Genomic DNA, 14,155 nt, shown 5'->3' with positions numbered 1-14,155 from the left:
AAAAAAAGAATAAACCTTCAGAATATTATTTTAACTGAAACAACCCAGTACCAAAGTGACAGTTTGATTTCATTTATATGAAATAAAGTAGTAAAACTCATAGAAACAAATTAGAATGGAGTTTGTCAAGGGCTGGAGAGAGGATAAAATTGGCAGTTGTTACTTAATAGGTATAGAGTTTTAGTTTTGCAAGATGTAAAAGTTCCAGAGGTCTCATGCATAGCAATTTAAATTTACTTATATGAAATAAAGTAGTAAAACTCATAGAAACAAATTAGAATGGAGTTTGTCAAGGGCTGGAGAGAGGATAAAATTGGCAGTTGTTACTTAACAGGTATAGAGTTTTAGTTTTGCAAGATGTAAAAGTTCCAGAGGTCTCATGCATAGCAATTTAAATTTACTTAAAACTACTTGAATGTATGCTTAAAAAGTTTTAAGATGGTAAATTATATGTTATGTGTTTTGACCGCAATTAAATTTTTTCAACAGGATAACTAAAATAGATAATTATAAAGCTTGCAAAAAAATTACCTTCAAATAAAAAAAAAATTATCTCACACAAAGAAAATATAGATTCAACAATAAACACATAATAAAATTAAGACTATTTCCATGACTACTCATCTAGACAGGATAAAAGAAAACCATTGAAAATTACCCAGGTAAAGAAATATACAAGATAATCCAAAAACAAAGTTTGGGTTTTCTTTATAGAGAAAAATACACACATATATAATTTGGAATAGATATATGGCTGATTCATATTTTAATTAAGCCACACATTGACTTTACACACACATACAGTTGTAATTTCATCCAAAATTATAAAACATAGGTAAAACACAATAAACTGATGTCAAGAAAGATATCTGAAAAAGGAAATAGTAACACGTAATTTCAAAATAAGAACAAGGGAAAGGTTTAGATAAAATCCTGTATTCCAAATCTGATATAGAACAAAATAGAAAGTGAAAATGTATAGTGAGAATGACATAAGTATGATGGAAGAGTAGGAAGTTTCCTGCTTATATATCCCCTCACAGGAAAAAAAATTTGCAGCCATCCATGAAAAAAAGTCCATTTATGAGAGCCAGGCATAGTGGCTCAAGCCTGTAATCCCAACTACTAGGAGGCTGAGGCGGGAAGATTACTTCAGTCCAACACTTTGAGACCAGCCTGGGTGATATAGTGGGACCTCATCTCAAATAATAAGTGCCTTTATGAGAGCTTTGGGTGGCAAGGGACATAAATAATGGAAGGAGTTGTAAAATTCTGCTAAAGCCCAAGCCCAGGGAGAATCATTTTGAGAAAGGCAGAACCGCATTCTGGTGGTAAACCTGAGGAAAACTAGTCTTGGCTGCAGACCAGAAAATGACTCAGTCAATGTGGTACCACTGATAATTCTGAAGTGACTATGCAGATGACTTCAACTCCTCTAAGCCATGGTCCAGGAGTGATCATTCCTATCTGGAGACCTGGGGAAAGATGTTCATTTGTGGTCATGGAAGCAGGCCTTCAAACTTTGGCACTCACTGTGGTCCTCTGAAGCAGTTGTGTGACTCAGTTACAGTTCTCTTATCCACAGTCCATAACTAGTTCTTCCTACCTAGGAATCCACACAGTGATCTGGGAAAAAACTCTCTTATATTCAGTGGGAGCCACACTTATACATACACTTGACATCAGGCCCACCATATGCAGACCCAACTGCAAGTCCCAGCCATATAGATTAAAGTCCTGAAGGCAATTGAGTCTGTCCACGAATAAGACAGAATTGACAACCATCCAAGCCACTGGTAACAGGTCCATTAAATGGAGACCTCACTTCAGACCAAGAAGCAGTGTTTTAAGCCAAATATAACCACTTTTTGCAAACCCAAAAGAGAACACATCAGCCCATGGACCTAAAAAGGAAAAAACTTTAACTGCAAAAATTGATTTATGAGAACTAGAAGAGGTGTTTGCTCCTTTGGACACACAGACACCAATGCAAGGCTATATTGTGCCCCATTGTCAATGCTTCTATTTTATCATACGATTATAAGTCCTAGGCAGAAATATTAGGCAAGAAAATTTTTAAAAAGCCATCCAAATAGAAAAAAAAAAAGAAGTAAAAGTGTCACTGTTTGTAGATGACAAGGTCTTATATACAAAAAACCCTTAAGAGTACAACAAAAACCTGTATAAACTAAAAAAAGTTACTAAGTAAATTAGCAGAATATTAAATTAACACACAAATATCAGTTCTATTTCCATACACTAACAAGAAACTAATCAATAATAAAGGAATAACACAAACTCATTTTTGACTGCATTAAAATAATACATTTTTTATCAATTTATTATTAAATTTATTTGTTAAATTGTACCAAGGAGATGAAAGAGATACACACTGAAAAATTAAGATGTTGATGAAGGAAACTGAAGAAGACACAAATGAATGTAAAGATTTTCCATGTTTATGAATTGGAAGAAAAAATACTGTTAAAGTGCTATATTATCCAAAGTGATACATAGATTCAATGAACTCCCCTCAAAATTTGAATGACACGTTTTCACAGTAACAAAAAACACAATCTAAAATTTTTATGGAACTACAATAGACTTTTAACATGCAAAATAATCTTGAGGAAGAATAACAAAACTGGGGGCATGATACTTTCTAATTTCAAAGTATACTTCAAAAGTATAGTAATAAAAACAGGATCAAAAAATGACACAAAACCAGCGGAACAGAACAGAGAGCACAGAAATAAATCCACACATACAAGATCAACTCCTGACCCAAGAATACACAGTTCAAAAAATACAGTCTCTTCAATACTTGGTGCTAGGAAAACTGGATACTCACAAGCGAAGTACAAAATTAGATAATTTGTTTATACACCATACCCTCAAATTAATTCAAAAAGAAGACTCATGTAAGATGTGAATTCTTTAAAATCATAAAAGAAAACACGAAAAATCTACTTGATATTGACATTGGCAAAGGATTTTTTGGATATGACACCAAACATATGACAACAAAAGCAAATATAAACAAGTTGGACTGCACTAAAAATTTTTATACAGCAAGAAAATAAAATGTACAGAATGAGAGAACACATTTGAAAACCATGTATCTGATAAAATGTTAATATCCAAAATGTTTTAAAACCTCATACAAATCAAAGGCAAAAAATAATAATAGTAATAACCCAATTGAAAGATAGGCCAAAGACTGAAAAGTTCCTTCCCCAATGAAAACATACTGATGGTCAATAGGTATATGAAAAGATGCTCAACATCACCAATCATGAAGCAATTAAAAATAAAAAGCCTGATGAGGTATCACTTCATACATGTTAGAATGGCTAATATCAAAAAGAGGAGGTAACAAGTTTTGAAAAAGATATGAAATAAAGAAATCCTGTACACTATTATTGAGTTGTAAATTGGTAGAGTCATTACAAAAACCAGTATGGAAATTCTTTAAACAATAAAACATTAGAACTACCACTTCTGTGGTATATAACCAAAGGAAATAAAATCATAATCTTACAGAAGTATCTGTATCCATGTTCACTGCAATATTATCCACAATTACCAAGATAGGAAAACAATCTAAATGTTTGTAAATACTGAATGGATAAAGAAAATGAGGTATATATACAATAGAATGTTATTCAGCCATAAAAATATTATTCAGCCATTTTGACAATATAGATGGACCTGGAGGACATTATGCTAACTGAAATAAGCCAGGCACAGAAAGACAAATACTGCATGATCTCACTTATATGGGGAATATAAAAAGGTTGAACTCATAGAAGGAAAGAGTGCAAAGTTGGTTGTTAGGGCCTGGGATGGGGAAAATGGACAGATGTTGTTCAAAGGGTGCAAACTTTCAGTTATAAGATGAATAAGTTTTGGAGACCTAAGGCATAGCACCATGACTATAGTTAATAGTAATGTTTTGTATCCTAAAATCTGCTAAGACAGTAGACCTTAAGTGTTCTCACTACCAAAAAAAAAAAAAAAGTAACTGTACAATGATATGTTCATTAACATGATTTTATTAATCATTTCACAATGTATACATGTATCAAATCATTACATTATACAATTATATACTTATACAAATTTTGTGTAAAAATGTTATACATATTCATGTGCATGTGTGTGTATGTGTGTGTGTCTGTGTGTATGACACAGTAACTATATCATAGTTACTACAGTATATAGCATATAGTATGACATAGTAACTATAATATGATATAGTTTGGTAAACTTCAAACTAAATAAGAAAAAATTATAAAATGACAGTTATTTAAAAATAAGGTAGGTTGGGCATGGTGGCTCATGCTGTAATCATAGCACTCTGGGAGGCCAAGGTGGGAGGATTGTTTCAGGTCACGAGTTCAAGACCATCCTAAGCAAAAGCAAGACCCTGTCTCTATAAAAAAAAGAAAAACTAGCAAGGCATGGTGGTGTGCACCTATAGTCTCAACTACTTGGGAGACTGAGGCAGGAAGATTGCAGGAGTTTGAGTGAGGTTGCAGTGAGCTATGCTGATACCACTATATCCTGTCTCCAAAAATAAAAAAAAAGGAAACAAGTGGGAGTTTAATATATGCACGGCAATGTAGTAGGCTCTCTAAAAACACAGTGTATTTAAGAAATGTAGAGAGGGTACCTGAAACTATATTAAAGTTGATGAATTCAGGCTTATAGAGTTGAAATTGCTTAACATAGTTCATAAAAAAAAACAGAATTTTGAAGTAAAATAACATTACATTTCTTATATTTGGGGAGATCATTAGTGTTCTGACAAAATTCTTGTGTATGAATTTCTATAGAATCACATTTAAAATCTCTATACGATAGAAAACCATAAAGCAGAAAACATACCACATCTCTTTGTGGTATTCCAGGGATTTCTGAATCAAATACCAGTATCAATCACCACTTTACTCACACATTTCAGATGTGGTGTAAAAGAAAAAAAGTTTTTTAAATGTTTCCCAGTTCCTCAGAAACACACAGATATTTCCATGTCCTGAAAAGTAATAGAAGAGCAGTCAGATTTTGCAGTCCCATAAGACCCATGAACAGGACTTTGGTTCTCACTGTAACCTTGAAGAAAGATCACTGAAGGCAAATTAATTCTTAGAAAAGTTAAAAACAAGGGAGACAAGATGGGACAAGATGGCTGGGACAAGATGGCTGACTAGAGACACTGGTCACCAGATCATCTCACAAAGTAGAAAATGTTTTAGATGAAGAAAACACAGCTCAGGTGTAATTCTGAGAGAAAAGTGCCAGAACTTACTGGTAATTCCATAGGAAGTTGCAGAGCAAGATTTCAGCATAGTTGAACCCCTGAGAAGCTTGGAGTCTTGTGGAAAAGGGAGGTGGCAGTCTTGTTTCTCCTTTCCTCACACCTCTGGTAGTCCACAAGCTCCTAAGCTGCTGGAGAGCTTTTCTACCCTCATAAGCCCCAAATCTGCTGCCACCAGCGAACTGGGATATTCTTGAAAAGCACTGGGCTGCCAGCCCCCTCGGGTTGCTTCATACTACCACAGACCCAAGCTGAGATGGCAAGCACTATGCTGCTTCTTCACACATTGTCTGCATTTGTACTACCTACAGAGCCTCAACTCTTCAGTTTCTATGTCACTGTTCCCCACACAAACATTTCCCAACTCCTGCCCAGACTTTAGTGGCCATGGGAGCTGGTGGGTACTAAGGGAACTCTGTAATCCCAGAGCTTGGACATTCAGGGTGGGCTGCTTTCCAGGAATAAAGACAAAGAGGACCAGAATGCCAGCTCTCCTCCCTTTAGACTCTTTTCATTCCCCTCCCCTCTCCCACCCACTGCCTCTAAGTGGCATGGGTGTCCCAAGGGACAATTGAGCTGGGGCTCTCAAGAGCAGCTGCTTCCCCTCTGTTGGCAAGTCCATTACGCTGAGGTTTCCACAGAGAGTGAGGCTCATACCTTTCCTCTTAAAGACCTGTAGGAGACCAAAGGGCATTCAGATTCTGAGATTCCTGCCTGCCAGCCCTCCCCAGTGTAGCTTACTTGGCTTCTCCAGCACAGCAGGGCATATCTCAAAGCAGAGAGACATAAAGTACACTTGAGCACTTTATGAGCAACTCAGGATCAGCATGCATCTCCCTGGCATGGTCAGGGATTAAACTTAGGGGACCAGGGGACAGGCCCACAGGCTGGATCCCTTACCCCCAGGACTCAACTGTGGTGCTCAGGAACATGGAGGAGAGATGTGTGAACTAATCTTGGGAGGCAAGGGAACCCATGTGGGCAGAATTGAAAGGAGAATGCAGCGTGTCTGAGCTGTGGTGTACTTGTAGAGCACCCCTGCTCCCACAGGAAAGCTGTGCTTTTGGTCTGGGGCAGGATCTTGAGCAGGAAAGCTCTAAGCCTGAAATGCCATTGGTGGTGAGCTCAGCTAGTTTGGGCTGCTGCTTGTGGCTAGATGCTAGAATGAGACCCATAGCACAAGACAGGAGAGAAGAGAAAAACCTCCTGAAAGCCAGTCTGTGAATCCCAGACAGCCCTGCCCCCATAAGCAGACTTTCTGGCTTGATGGGGCTGCTTCAGCCCCTCCATGGTGGCTTTCCCCAGTGGCCGGAGAGCTGAGCTCCAATCCCTGTCAAGACAGCTCTCTTGTGCTCACCCTGTGGAGCCTGAATGCACACTCATCTAACCCAGCACTGTTCAGCCTCACTCCTTCATTCACCTCTAATGTGATGGAGAATAAAAGAGTCTCCTGGGGCCGGGCACAGTGGCTCACGCCTGTAATCCTAGCACTCTGGGAGGCCGAGGCGGGTGGATCGTTCTGAGCTCAGGAGTTCGAGACCAGCCTGAGCAAGAGCGAGACCTCGTCTCTACTATAAATAGAAAGAAATTAGCCAAACAACTAAAAATAGAAGAAATTAGCCAGGCATAGTGGCACATGCCTGTAGTCCCAGCTACTCGGGAGGCTGAGGCAGGAGGATCGCTTGAGCCCAGGAGTTTGAGGTTGCTGTGAGCTAGGCTGACGCCACGGCACTCGCCCCAGGCAAGAGAGTGAGACTCTGTCAAAAAAAAAAAAAAAAAAGAGTCCCCTGGGAGCTCCAGGGCCCCGTCCACCATGTGGGACATCAGAGTGCTTCTCCTGATTGATAAGAGCTGGTCACAGGCCCTGAAAAACACCATGGAAGCTGGCTCTTTCCTGCAAGCACCACCTCCTGACAGGGAGGACAACTTATACAGACCATTACAGCATTTACTGATTCAATCACACAGGGGGTGGCTGACTCTTACCAATAAGTACCACCTACTATCTCAGAGATTAAACTGTGCAACCTGATAAAATTCACCCTGCTAAGAAAACCACAGAGCTGGGGAAAGAGAAAGGATTTCAAAGACCTCCATCTTCCCTTGTCATCAAGAGACAGGAAATCTGCCATGCAGATAGTATACCACTGCTACAAGCCACAAATAGGTAGAAATTGAGAAAAACACCACACTAAGGATATCTATCTAGGTTCTTATATCCATCAAGAACCTAGACACCTATCAGAATAACCACAAGCAAAGCCAAAATCCTTATCCATAATATGCTACAGACACACCCTTAAGAATGAGGAGAAGAGCTTCATTAAAACAAAAGAAAATCCAAAAACAAGAAGCAACAGCTGCTCCAGATGAGAAGAAATCAACACAAGAACTCCAAAAGTATAAAAAAAAATCAATGAAAGGACACCCCCAAAGAAGCACACCAGGTCTGTAGCAATGAATCCCAAGCAAAATGAAAATACTGAAATGACAGATAAAGAATTCTGAACATGAATTCTAAGGGAGCTCAGTGAAATCCAACAGAAAATGGAAAATCCACTCAAAGAAAACAGAAAAACAATTCAGGAAATGAAGGAAAAAATTACCTAAGATATAGATAGATTTAAAAATAAACCAAATAGAACTTCTTGGAATAAAAAATTCATTTAAGGAAATACAAAGCACACTGGAAAGCTTTAAGAATAAACTAGACCAAGTAGAAGAAACACTTCTAGACCAAGAAAACGACTCTTACAAATTAATACAGTCAGTCAAAAATAAAGAACAAAGAATGAAAAGGAACAAAGTTTATGAGAAATACGGGATTTTGAAAAATACCAAATATAAGAATCATAGGCATTCCTGAGGTGGAAGAGGAAAAAGCACTAGGCTTGGAAAAGCTATTTGAGGAAACAATTGAGGAAAACTTCCCTGGTCTTGCTAGAGATTTAGACATCCCAATATAAGAAGCTCAGCAAACACCTGAGAGATTCCCTGTATAAAGGGAATCGCCAAAGCATATAGTGTTAGATGGGCCAAAGTCAACATGAAGGAGGAACTCCTGTGAGCCATGAGGCAAAACCAGCAAGTAACTTACAAAGGAAAACCCATCAGACTAACAGCAGAATTATCAGGAGAAACCTTACAAGTCAGAAAGGAATGAAATCCTATCTTTAGTCTCCTTATAAAGAATAACTTTCAGCCAAGAATTTTGTACCATGTTTTTAAAAAGATTTCATAAATGAAGGAGAAAAAAAGCCTTTCCCAGACAAGAAAACACTAAGGAAATTTGTCACTATAAGACCCGCCCTACATGAAATGCTCAAAAGTACATTATACATGAAACAGCACAATAGATATCAACCAGTTAAAAAATGCCCAAAAGTTATAACTCACAGCTCTTATGAAACAATAGCACAAGAAGGAAAACAAAACAAAACATATTATACAACATGTTGAGGTAAACAGCATCTCACATATCAACAGAAACACTCAACATGAACAGTCCGAATGCCCCACTTAAAAGATAGGCTGAATGGATGAAAAAACACAAGTATTTGCTGCCTCCAAGAAACACGTCTAACACAAAAGGACTCACACACACTCAAGGTAATTGAATGGACAAAAATATTTCACACAAATGAAAATCAAAGTCTCATATCAGATAAAAGAGATTTTACATCAATAATAGTCAAAAAAAAAAAAGACAAATATGGCCATTATATAATGGTGAAGGGAGCAATTCAACAAGAAGACAAAACAATCCTAAATATATAGGAACCTAACAAGCAGCTCCAAATTTTATAAAGGAAATTCTTCTACATTTAAGGAAAGAAATAGATAGTAGTAGCATCTTAAAAGTCAAAGACTTCAACACTCCACAACAGAACTGGACATGTCATTGAAACAGAAAATAAATAAAGCAACATTGGACATAAATGGAACTCTAGAACAAATGAATCTAACAGACATTTACAAAACATTCTACTCAGAAACTACTGAACATACTTTTTTTTTTTATCAGCACATGGAATATTTTCCAAAATTGATCCTACCTTAGGCCACAAAAAAAGTCTCAGGAATTCATGGAATATTTTCCAAAATTGATCCTACCTTAGGCCACAAAAAAGTCTCAGGAATTCAAAAAAATTCAAAATCATACCATGTATTTTCTCAGACCACTGTAGACTAAAACCAGAAACCAATTCCAAGAAAAATACTCAAATATACACCAAATTGTGGAAATTAAGCAACCTGCTGCTGAATGATTCCTGGGTAAATGATGAAATTAACATGCAAATTGATTTCTTGAACTCAATGACAAAATGGACACAAACATTCAAAATTTATGGGATACAGCAAAAGCATCCCTAAGGGGGGAAGTCATAGCCTTAAATGCCTACATCAAAAAGATCAAAAATTAACAACTTGACTTCATATCTCAAGGAACTAGAAAAAGAACAAACCAAACACAAAGCCAAGAGAAGAAAAGAAATAACAAAGCTCTGAGCAGAACTAACCAAAATGGAGACCAAAGAAACAACACAAAAGACCAATGAAAGCAAAAATTTGTTCTTTGTTTGCTGAAATAGAGTCTCACTTTGTCACCTCAGGTAGAGTACAGTGACATCATCATAGGTTACAATAACTTCAAACTCCTGGACTCAGCCAATCTTCCTGCCTCAGCTTCCTGAGTAGCTGGACTATAGGTGAGTGCCACCACACCCAGCTATTTTTTTTTTTTGTAGAGATGACCTCTTGCTCTTGCTAAGCCTTGTCTCAAACTGCTGACCTCAAGAAATCCTCCCACCTTAGGCTTCCAGAGTCCTAGGATTACAGGTGTGAGCCACTGTACCTGGTAGTTCTTTGAAAAGATAAATAAAATTTCCATACCACTAGCCAGATTAACTAAAAATAGAAGAAAAAGGACTCAAATAACCTCAATCAGAAATTTAAAAAAGACATTACAACTGATACTGCAGAAATATAAAATATCACTCATGTATATTATGAAAACCTCTATATAAACAAACTAGAAAATCTAGAGAAAGTGGATAAATTCTTGGAAACACACAACCTCCCAAGACTCAATCAGAAAAAAAATACAAACTCTGACCAGCCCATTAATGAGCAATGAGACTGAAGCAGTAATAAAAAAAATCTGCCAAGAAAAAGCCCAAGACCAGATAAATTCACAGCCAAATTCTACCAGACCTACAAAGAACTGGTAGCTGTCTTACAGAAACTATTCCATCCTATTCAGAAGGACAGAATACTCCCTAACTCACTCTATGAAACCAGTATCACTGTGATACCAAAGCCAGGAAAGGATACACACAAAAAAAGAAAACTGCAAACCAGTATCACTTATGAACATAGATGCAAAAATCCTCAGCAAATTCTACCAAACCAAATTCAACAGCATGTAAAAAGATAATCCACCATGATCAGATGGGTTTCATCCCAGGGATGCAAGGATGATTTAACATATGCAAATCAATAAATGTAATTCACCATAAAAACAGAAGCATAAACAAAGACCATCCCAATAGATGCAGAAAAACCATTCAATAAATTCCAATACACTTTCATGACAAAAACCTCACCAAACTTGGCTTTGAAGGAGCATAGCTCAAAATTATAAAAGCCAAAGATGGGAAACCCACAGCCAACATACTGAATTGGTAAAAATTGAAAGCATTTCCCCAAGAACTGCAACAAGACAAGTGTGCCTGCTGTCCCCACTTCTACTAAACAGTATTGGAAGTCCTAGCCAAAGCAATTATGCAAGAGAAAGAAAACAAGGGCTTCCAAATCAGGAAAGAGGAGGTCAAACTATCCCTGTTCGCTGATAATATGTTTGTGTACATAGAAAACCCTAAAGATTGCACTGAAAGACTCCTGGATATGATAAATAAATTCAGAAAAGTCTCAGGTTACAAAAACAGTACACACAAAACAGTAGCATTTCTATGTATTAATTATAGTCAAGCTGAGAGTCAAATCAATGACTCAACGCTATTCACAATAGCTAAAAAAATAAAATAAAAGAAAGTACCTAGGAATATACTTAACAAAGGAGATTAAAGATCTTTACAAGGAGAACTACAAAACACTGAGGAAATAAATTACAGGTGACACAAATTAAAAAAATACCCTGCTCATGGATTGGTAGAATCCACATTATTCAAATGCGCATACTGTCCAAAGTGATTTACACATTTAACACAATCCCCATCAAAATACCAACACCACATTTCATACATCTAGAAAAAATGATCCTAAGGTTCATGTGGAACCAAAAAAGAGCCCAAATAGCCAAAGCAATCTTAAGTAAAAAGAACAAATCTGGAGGCGTCACATTACCTGACTTCAAATTATACTGCAAGACTATAGTAACCAAAACAGCATGGTACTGGTATAAAAGTAGATACATAGACGAATGGAACAGAAAACAGAACCCAGAAATTAAAAAAAATCTATCTACAACCAACTGATCTTTGACAAAGGAGACAACAATATATGGTGGGGAAATGAAGCCCTATTCAGGTAATGGTTCTGGAAAAATTGAATAGCCATATGCAAAAGAATGAAACAAGAACCATCTCTCTCCCCATATACAAAAAAAATTAACTGAAGATGTATTAATGACCTAAATGGAAGGCATGAAACCATAAGAATTCTAGAAGAAAATGCAGGAAAAACTCTTTTAGACATCAGCCTAGGCAAAGAATTTATAATTAAGACCCCAAAGGAAAATATACAACAACAAAAATAAGCAAATGGAACTTAATTAAATTAAAAAGCTTCTGTATAGCAGAGGAAATAATCAACAGGGTGAATAGGCAACCTACAGAATGAGAGAAAATATTTGCAAGCTATATATCCAGCAAAGGACTGATATTCAGAATCTACAAAGAACTCAGACAAATCAGCAAGGAAAAAACAAAGTAGGCAAAAGACATGAACAGAAGTTTTTCAAAAGAAGACAAATAGCCAACAAACTTAGGAAAAAATGCTCAACATCACTAATCATCATGAAAATTCAAATAAAAACTACAATAAGGCCAGGCGTGGTGGCTCAAGCCTGTAATCCTAGCACTCTGGGAGGCCGAGGCGGGAGGATCGTTTGAGCTCAGGAGTTCGAGACCAACCTGAGCAAGAGCAAGACCCCACCTCTACTATAAATAGAAAGAAATTAGCCAAACAACTAAAAATAGAAGAAATTAGCCGGGCACAGTGGCGCATGCCTGTAGTCCCAGCTACTCGGGAGGCTGAGGCAGGAGGATTGCTTGAGCCCAGGAGTTTGAGGTTGCTGTGAGCAAGGCTGACACCATGGCACTCTAGCCCAGGCAACAGAGTAAGACCCTGTCTCAAAAAAACAAAGAAACAAACCAAGAGCTACAATAAGAAACTACCTTACCCATATCAGAATGAACATAATTAAAAAGTCAAAAAACAATAGATGCTATTGTGGATAAAGAGAGAAAGAAACACTTATACACTGTTGGTGGGACTGCAAATTAGTACAGCCTCTATGGAAAAGTGTGGGGATTCCTCAAAGAAATAAATGTAGACCTCATTTGAACCAGCATTCCAATTGCTTGGTATATACCCAAAGGAAATGAAGTCATTTTACCAAAAAGACACCTGCACTCAAAAGACAATCAGAATTGCAAAGGCATGAAATCAACCTAAGTTCCCTTTAATTCATTAGTGGATAAAAAATGAGATGTGCATACAAATACACACACACACACCATGGAGTACTACTCAGCCATAAAAAGGAATGAAATAATGTCATTTGCAGCAAGCTGGATGAAACCAGAGATCACTGTCCTAAGTGAAATCTCTCAGGAATGAAAAATCATATGTTCTCATTAATAAGTGGGAATTAATAGATGGGTACGTGTGGGCACAGCTGATATAAAGTATTTGAGAAACCAAGAAGGGAAGATGGGAGAGGACTGTGGGATAAAATCTTACCTGTTGGATACACTGAACATTATTCTACTGAGGAACACACCAAAATCCCTGACTTGAAAATTATACAAGATATTCATGTAACAAAAATACTTGTACTTCCTTAATTAATGTTTGAAAAAACTATCATCGAAAGAGACAAAAAAAAGATGTTAAATAATAATATAAACACTCATTCACTGGGAATCTATACTTTTTTTTATATATAGACATTTCAGATATTTATATAAATGTTTTATACATATTTATATAAAGAAGCATTATAGACATATATACAAATAAATTTCACATATACTTATACATAAATATTTTATGTGTTTATATATATTTTGTTACATGTATTATATATAAACTGAGGTCCCCAAATATATGAAGCAAACATTGACAGAATTGAAGAAATACACAGAAATGTAATAATAGGATACTTCAGTACCGCACTTTTAGTAATGAATAACAAAGACACATTAATAAGGGAACAGAGAACCTGAAAGCAATAAAAAACAATTATACTTAATACACATACGGAGGCCAGGTGTGGTGGTTCACGCACTCTGGGAGGCCAAGGTGGGAGGATTGCTCAAGGTCAGGAGTTCAAGACCAGCCTGAGAAAGAGTGAGACCCCATCTCTACTAAAAATAGAAAGAAATCAGCTGGACTACTAAAAATATATAGAAAAAATTAGCTGGGCATGGTGGCGTGTGCCTGTAGTCCCAGCTATTCGGGAGGCTGAGGCAGAAGGATTGCTTGAGCCCAGGAATTGGAGGTTGCTGTGAGCTAGTCTGACACCATGCCACTCTAGCCTGGGCAACAGAGTGAGACTCTTTCTAAAAATAAATAAATAAATAAAATAAA

At 36.9% G+C, this 14,155-nt stretch overlaps 1 pseudogene; it reads right to left on the bottom strand.

Annotated features, from left to right (window-relative positions):
* The window catches only part of LOC105823977, a 42,580-nt pseudogene that overhangs the window by 8,283 nt on the left and 20,142 nt on the right, over positions 1 to 14,155 (bottom strand).

The sequence above is a fragment of the Propithecus coquereli genome, unplaced genomic scaffold (genome assembly GCF_000956105.1).
Source record: "Propithecus coquereli isolate 6110/MARCELLA unplaced genomic scaffold, Pcoq_1.0 Scaffold703, whole genome shotgun sequence".
Taxonomy (NCBI): domain Eukaryota; kingdom Metazoa; phylum Chordata; class Mammalia; order Primates; family Indriidae; genus Propithecus; species Propithecus coquereli.
Note: the sequence above shows the minus strand (reverse complement) of the source record. Positions and strands in the feature narration are given on the sequence as shown.